This window comes from Varroa destructor, unplaced genomic scaffold (genome assembly GCF_002443255.2).
Source record: "Varroa destructor unplaced genomic scaffold, Vdes_3.0 BEIS01000005.1, whole genome shotgun sequence".
In the NCBI taxonomy this organism is placed as follows: Eukaryota; Metazoa; Arthropoda; class Arachnida; order Mesostigmata; family Varroidae; genus Varroa; species Varroa destructor.
In genome coordinates this window covers 4,132,292-4,140,785 of record NW_019211458.1, presented here as the reverse complement: position 1 = coordinate 4,140,785, position 8,494 = coordinate 4,132,292, and the positions used below count along the sequence as shown (strand labels likewise).

At 38.6% G+C, this 8,494-nt stretch overlaps 1 long non-coding RNA gene across 1 annotated transcript; it reads right to left on the bottom strand.

Annotated features, from left to right (window-relative positions):
- Positions 1 to 4,353: 4,353 nt before the first annotated feature.
- LOC147755192 (uncharacterized) lies at positions 4,354 to 8,251 on the bottom strand. Its single transcript, XR_015328275.1, has 2 exons — positions 6,089 to 8,251; positions 4,354 to 5,868 (listed from the first exon to the last, which is right to left on the bottom strand). It is a non-coding gene; the product is annotated as an uncharacterized LOC147755192 (long non-coding RNA).
- Positions 8,252 to 8,494: the final 243 nt, after the last annotated feature.

Genomic DNA, 8,494 nt, shown 5'->3' with positions numbered 1-8,494 from the left:
AACTAACTATGAAAATAAAAGGTTTCGTCTTCAGAATATAAGCGAGGATCAGTTATCGTTAAATGTTTTCGTACTAGACAAACCCGACTAAAATTGCAAACTTCTTTCTTTGCCCAAAAACGACAATTTGCATTATCCCTAGCATGCTGATTCCGAGAAATCAGTGGAAAATTTCCATGTCCAAAAGCAAAACAGAGTCTGCACTTGAGTAAACAACTTGAACAGCGTCTAGATTTGAGAGGATCAAAAATGCATTAAAATGCCGCAAAAACATTTCGGAAAGTCTCGAATTAGTGATACAGAAAAAAACGGTTGCAATCGAAAGGAGACCATCTATTACAAATGTAATTGTCTAGATAAGCCTAAACGATTAATTTTGAAGTACTTGTTGAGCCTTTTACGCTTTTTGAGCTTCTCTAAACGCCTGTATATTTGAGTCTTTTGGCCTTCTGTCGCCCTTAAATTTTATGTAGCTAATTTTTTTTGCGTTTGAGCGAATCATTAGTGAGTCTACACTTACCAATACTGCTCAACGCACGGTTGCTATTAAGAAGCTATGTGCGGATGCGGAGACGTGTTTTTCCTGCAGTTGGTATTAAGTTCGTATTTTATTTAATCACACTAGATCTAAAGGTATAATTACGGGAACCCAGGCAAGGGGGCTCATAACTGGGCGCTCTTTAGTTCCCCGTTCGAGTCTGTGAAAAGCACATTCACATTGAGGAGTGTCAGCTTCGATATAAAATGAAACTTTCCAAATTTTTGTTGGGAGTAGCAGTAAGGAATATCATGCCCGGCATTACGACAGGGACAGAGCCATCTGGTATCACAGTGCCTCACTTAGGTGCTCATGGGATATGGGATTTTTCGGTCATGCGTCCACCAGATCGAAAAGCTTCGTCTACATTTGCGCGCTATGTGAAGGATGGGTAGATATTCACATATTGGTATTATTCGAAGCAATAGCTCACAGTAGGGTCTGTCTAGTTGACGGACAACTAAAAAATGTACTTATGGTAGGTATGAAAGAACCCGTAAAACACTTACGTTACTCAGCAGAGATAAACTACAATAAAGTGGAAGAGATGTTCTAGTGAAAGGTGCTCTTAGAGAAGACCGTAGAGCCCCTTTATTTGCTAGGACATCTATCTGTTATTTAAACGGTATATATTCAAAGTTGAAAAAATCACTTTCATAGTCTCCATTTATCCATATTCATTTATCGCGAAACATACCCATTCCAAATAATATCATGTATATAATAAGCTGTCTTCCTTTGGGTAGTAACGTAGTATATTTCCGTTACTCTAAACACTATATTTGGCAACAAGCTCGCACGCAACTCAACTATGTCTTCATCACTGTATTGGAGCAGGTCACAGTAGAATTGCATAATAAAAATCAACAACAGTAAATCTAGCTGACACCACTGGAGATTAAAAAAACCAGCTGCCCAATCAAGTGGCTCACCGTAGGTAGGCCGATAATTTGATCTTGTTATAATTATGTATTTTTCAGAATTTAGCTGCTACCCGCGGTATACCACAAAACGGCGCAAAACAAAACGTGTGTGTATGATATCTACGGTGCTTGAGTTTTTTTTTACATATTTATTTGAGACACGTTCTGCGTGAAGGCCCTTGATTATCTGTGTTTATATTCATTAGAGACTAGTGGGTAATGAACAATAACTAATATTAATTATAAACTAAACAAAACCGTTTTAACAGCATTAGGACTGCACAAAAGTTTTTAATACAAAAATTTCCTACATAAAACTTAGGCTCCGATTTAATACTTTTTTAAGAAAGGCCTCAGCAAGATTTGAAAGTTGATGGCTGGTTTTCGTTCATTCAATGCGTGGTTGCTAAATCAAGAACGTCGTGGATTCAAACTGGAGTTGTTCTTCTTTCTTTTATTCTTGATCAGTGTGTCTACAAAGTCTATCACGTAAACACATACATTTCAGATATATGGGCACTAATTTCTTTCAAGTTATTTTCAGAGACTAAAAATGACCCACATACACAAGTGAGCAAGTTTTTTTAGCATAGGCAACGCTAAGGGCTTACGATATTTTTTTTTTAATTACGTTTAACGATACAATTGTGATCATCTAATTTAATTTCGTTTTTTTTTATACGTCTTTTCTTTATTATAATCTATATTTTTACAATTCTCTTCTACTTTTCTTTCTTCCGACTTCGTTCATTTTGGCTGTTATTGTGTGTATATTAATTTTAGTAAAAGCATGTCTACACGTAGAGCTTATGAACTAAAGCAAGCTTCGAATCAACATCGTTTGAAACTGCGATTTTTAGATAAATAAACGAAAACTTGAAGTTGCAAATTTAAACATACTTCATAATTTCAATCGTACACGTAATGCAATTATAAATAGAGTTAAGTAATTAAAGGTCTCAATTTTGGTGTTGGTGAAGTTACTTTCTGTGATAAAAAATCAATACGCTTTCGGTCTTTTTGAATATTCGACAATTTCAAACAAGTTTAGACAAAAGAGCAAAAATCTGCGAGTGTCATGTCTTCGCCTTTTATTATATATTGTCACCAGATCATCTTCCAGGAGCCTTCAGACTACCATAAAGTACGACTTAAGCTCTTCAGTGCTCGTCATATCTATAAATACATATATTGAGGCTCAACTTCTTTTATTTATTCATTTAAGAATCGAAGTTACTTATTGTTCTTATGCTGTCTAATATTTGATATTTTTATATTAGTAGTGTTAATTATAACTTTAGTATGAAGCATATATTCACTTTTGACATCGCTATATGTAACATTTTATGCGCGATAAAATGAAGAATGTTTATATCCGCGGTCAAAAATTTTATGCACGCTAACTTCCACCAGAGACAGGTAAACACATCGAACGCCAAGGTAAAAAAAGGCACTTCCCTCGCCGTGAAATGGACTAATGCTTTTTAGAACTTTGGTTTCAACTTCGGCTTTTGCAAGAGACACAACTGCATCTTTCGTTCATACTTAATGAAGCTATTTTTAAGTCTACGCCTGCATGTATAGCCTCCAAAAAAAGCTACGGTTGGACTGATCTTCAGTCGACAAAGCTGCCTCCTCTTTTCAGTGATTTCGCCGTGGCCTTGTCTGTCAAAGACTGCAGATGATAATGAGTATCTACAAGTGAAGAATCTAAATGTGCGTCTTCAGCATAATCTCTAATAAGTGTTATGCGGAACGATTCTTGTGTATTGAGCTGGGGTGGTCAAAGCAATATTTCTTAGAAGTTTGAGTGCCTAGAAGGTAAGTGCAATTTCAGCACACCTTACATATTATGCTAAAAAGCGCTGGTTGTACTGTAGTCAAGAAAAATAGCGAATAAGAATTAAGCCGTTTGTTGAATTAGGCTTATTTCAAATACGTTTTCACCAGTAGGTGAAAAATGCAGTACACAGCAGTTTCGAGCTTTTTTGAGGAGCTATAAGCTTCAAGGCAATGTCAAAGTTTTATTTGCGTCTATTCAAGCACTCTTGACCAACATTCATGTGAGCGTGGTAAAGCCTATGTTGTGCTCAGCAGGGTCGTGTTTGTCATCTAGAGTAAGCACGCGTAATCCGAATACAAGAGTACAGGGACCTCCGGGACCACACGTTACCGTAGAGTATTGGCCATCTGACATTCAGCATGAATCTCAGCCGATAAGCACATTTTAAAGCTTGCATGATATATCGCAACAACCTTTGTGACTCAAGAACTCGAGTTACCTAATCGAAATTCAATTATACCGCGCCGATAAGCCCTTACAAAGCAATAAATTAAAATTTTCTCTTGTGAAACGATGAAGAATCTAGGGAACAGTAGCAGCTTAGCTAAAAATGTGCATAGTTTCCAATTAAGACCCTGGTCTAAATGTTTGTTTGCCGTTAGATGGATCGAACCCAAGCACTGATAAGCTTCGTTTTGTGCTAGGTGCTAGTTGTCTGATGGAATGCTTAACGGCGATAACGGGCATAAAACTTGAAATATGAAGGTGGATTGGACATCAATCATCGGTATTTCTTTTGTGCCACTGTTATAAATATCACCTTTATCCAGTGCTATGACGATTTGATTGGTAATTACATGTGCGATATATTATGTGCAGCAACTGCGAACACCGCTGGAATTCAACCAGATGCCAAGAATCGAGTTTCCTACATCCGCTTAATTTTCTACTAAAATCTAAATACTGAACAGCACAAACCGGTGCTGCCATTAGATACCAGATAAATTCACAAACTGTTAGCATTAAATCGTGAAAGATAAAAGACACTTACTTCATTGATTTATCAGTATTTCAGTATTTATCAGTATTAGAATTACAAGACATCATAATCCTTTTATTTTAGAACGCATTTTATTGTCAGGTTGTTTTTTCTTTATCAGACATTACATGATATCCATAGTGTTTAATAAATTGTATCGAAGTACTCAGATAGTTCTTTCGATACTCACAATAGCTATATTACAATATTAGCATTTTTTTATCATTCAACTTTTTTAATTGCATAAGTCTAAGAAATTTTTAAACCATCTGTTTCCTTCGTATTTTACAGTGGACATCAATGTCTTTGAGGGTGACAGGGTTTCTCCTTAACATTCTACATTTTGGTTAACGACTCGGTCAAAGGAACTGCAGTTAATTTTTATTCTACAATGCCTAGTATAGGCTTTACAATCTTAGATCCTTACTAGGGCTGATTTTTAAGCTTCCTCTTAAGACTACCTCAACGCCGTTGTTTCAGAGATCAGAGGGATTAACAGGCTCGGTACGAATAATACAGGGATCGAACAGGGTAAGGACCTACTATATTCATCACTTCATTTATTCATTGGACTTTTTACTGGAACATCATATGTCGATGCCGCATTTGCATCTAGCTTACCCTACCTGCCATTCAGATTAGTAAGCAAATAGGCTACCATTACATTGTTACGATGCCATGTGGTCCTCGAGAGAGTGAAAAATCCGGGAGTAGCTTGACGGTCCTTTCTTAGCGTCAGTGCATGGGCAGTTCTTGTTTCTGTAACATATTTTGTTGATAACGGGGGGCAGATTTCCTGGTACAGTAATGTGTTACTCACTACGATATTTTACTACCAAACGATTGCAACCGCTTTTTTCACTCCTAAATCTACCATACGAGTTTGCTGAAAGTCAAAATGAACACCGAATATATATATATGTATATATACACATATATAATTGGTGTCCATTTTGATATATAACACTTGAATCTATATATATATATATATATATATCTCCGGTTTCAGTTTCGCTAGTTTCGCTATAATTCTAATGTCCATGGCCTTTTAGCAAATTTTAAATCGTACACGCGATCTGTCAAACTCGAGAAGTCATTTCAAAAGCAGGGGAATTCAAAATCTTGGCATGAACGTTGCAATTCAAACGATCCTACTACCCTTAGCGTTATTCATCGGTCCCGTCATGCAAAAGTCCCACATTCTGCCGGATATAGACGATTGTAGAAGCCTATGTATAAGAGGAAGTGACAAAAAAGTGACAAAAGATGGAGAATTATCTGAAACGTTCTAGTAAATAAAAACTGTTCCGTTGACAACCAATAAAGGGCGCCGCTGACAGCTAGTCTGGGCCTGGTAGTCATATTGTGCATAGAATGGACTTCTCACCAGATGATGGAATGGATCGGGGTGCTCTGTTGCTTGCGATGTCGAAAGATAAGGCATAATGCGTTTCAATGCTTCCATCAGACTGTCATGAACAGACGCTTCCAGCAATGATTATTGGAGAACGTTCTGAAGGACTGCACCTATGGTACGACCGTGATGAGACGATGTGCAAAACGAACATCTTACAGGTACGACAACCTGTTCGAAGGGTCACGGAAAAAACTCGCATGTAAATGCAGGTAAGTGGAGTAGGTTCATTTGCTTGCTAATAAGGTCCCGACACTGATAAACACCACAGGTCAGCCGGCTGACCTTGCTGAGTGTGATAACTTTGAGACGACAATGAGCACCATCGGCATGAAATCGGCAGCTGTTAGAATGAATGGCCACGCAAGGACCAGCAATGTGGCGTGCCAACCTTTCAAGATCACGCGAGTTCTCCCTTCGTATACTTCGCGACATGCAAGGTGACCTGGCTTGATGGATGGAGAGTCCTAGTAGCAAAACGTCTCTGGTGTGTCTGAAATAATGAGGTACGAAAGAAATCAAAAACGCAGGGTACACGACTATGAAGAAGCACAAAGTGGAGAAGATCTACAGCGACTTCTAGTAGCACTCGGCTGAATAAGAAGGCCTCGGAAGGTAAATCAGAGCTGGAAACCAAATTACTAGTAGAATGAAAAAATTGCTCAAAGTAGAACAGTCTAAGACCGAGCTAGGAGAAAACTCAAAACGAGAATCAGTCATAGCCGGCGACGATCTAGAAGCGCTTCAAGTGGTTATTATATATTACTAGGATTACAGATAAAGTAAAGCGGCACATAAGATATATGTCCGGAATAGCAAGAGAAACTGCTAGAAAAATTTTCTACAAGAAATACAGGAAAGCCCATGAGTTGCCTTAATAGGCTTGTAAGAAAGAAAGTACGCAGGATGTCTGTTCTAATGCAGAAGTTTATTGCATTTAGACCATTGGACCAGCCTTCTAGTTGACCTGGCGAATAATTACAGGCCCAAATTGTGAGGAAAGATCCACTTGTTACAAGGAAGGGGCTTTTCCAGGCAGAAGAATGACTCAAAACGGGTAAAGTGCCGGGTCTGGACAAGACCCCGGCCATAGCTTCAATGACTCCTAACAAAAACTTTTCTGACATGATCACTGTGGTTGCCATACAGATCCTCAACTCAGACCATTCCACATCAGAATGAAAAGGATGATGTCGTGCTGATCGGTAAAAGTAAAAGAACTAAATGCATGGGAAGGGTGACATGGCAAGAATCGTCGAAACTACAACAAGGCAAAAGTTCAGAAAAATCGCCGAAGAAGGAGGTTTTTTCTATAGGAGCCAGCATGGCTTCCGAAAACGCGGGTTGATGTTGACAGGAATCGATAAGGTCATCAGAAGAGCTGAGAAGACGAGGGAAAACTCGATTAAAGTAAAAGGCCTATTTCTCACGATCACTGTAGATATTAAGAATGCTTTTAGTAGTCTGCTACGGAACACAATGCTCAAACTTTTAAAGGTAGATAAAATTCCTCGTTCTCCCTAGTCTCTTTTGTGTCAGACTACCTACGGGACATATTGGTAGCCAATAAAGAACCTATTTTTGCTATAACAGCAAGAGTTACACAAAGGTTTATTTTAGCTCCCTTCTGGGGATTTCGGTTTATCATGAGATGCTAAGGCTAAGCAATTTTCCTTTGGAAATAGGAATCACTACCTATGCAGATGATCTTGCTACCACAATCTAAGCCCGGAGCGCAAAAGAACTCTAAAGGAAAGCAAGCGGGATCTTAAAAGAGGTCTTAGTATAAATAGAATAACACGAGTTATCTTTGACGTTTGCAAAGTCAGAGATTATAGTACATATCGGCAAGAAAAAAAACGCAAGTTTCTTACACTTAGATCGGACGGGGAAAAAATAAACCCGCTAAAAATGACGAGATGCTTGAACGTCTAAGTTGATCACACATTGAAAGAAGTGCACCATATTAAGCAAGCTGTCACAAGAACAACTACAGCCCCTGTAAGAATTATCAAAATACTGCCCGGCATTAATGGCCTACGAGAAAAACAGAAGAAGCTTCTCACGGCAATAGGAAATTTGGTAGAGCACTTCGTGCATCTATTGGTACAATGCGCGAAACTATAGAGCCATAGTTAAAAACCTACGTGAAGTGCCCAACTAACCCTTGCGCTTAGAATTATTGAAGCCTACCACACGGCTAGCGCAAACGCGGCCTTAGTCTTCACAGGTCCCATTCTCTGACATCTGAGAGTTAAAAAAGGTGCATGCTCGTGCAGAATCTGACGGATGGTATGGAAGATAAGCCTTCAGAATGCAGTGAGAATATCGGAAACAATACTGTATTCTGGGAACAGCAATGAAAGACATCATCCCTTACATAGAAATTGCATGTTCCGGTAGAGAGCTTATTTATAATTCCGCAAGTCCTTATGGGTCATGGAGCTTTTAAAAGCTATCTTTACAAAATCAGTAACCCCCTACTGAACATCTGTGTCTTGTGCATTGTGGGCCTGAAACATGCAGCATACCACACGCTAACGACTTACACGGCGCTTACCCATTTATGAAGAAAGGCACATGACAAGCGAGACAATACTGTCCCTAGGAAGTGGTATGCGGGGATTACATCCTTTATGATACGATCACTGAGGTGTACAAAACGTGGTTAAAGCTTCGCTGAAGAAAATCTTAAAGGAAAAGATAGGTTTATTATATTACAACTGAGCAATATGACAGGCTTTGTTAGGTTCAGAGGACGCACGAGGAGATTATACTTCCGTGTAGAAAGTTAGCT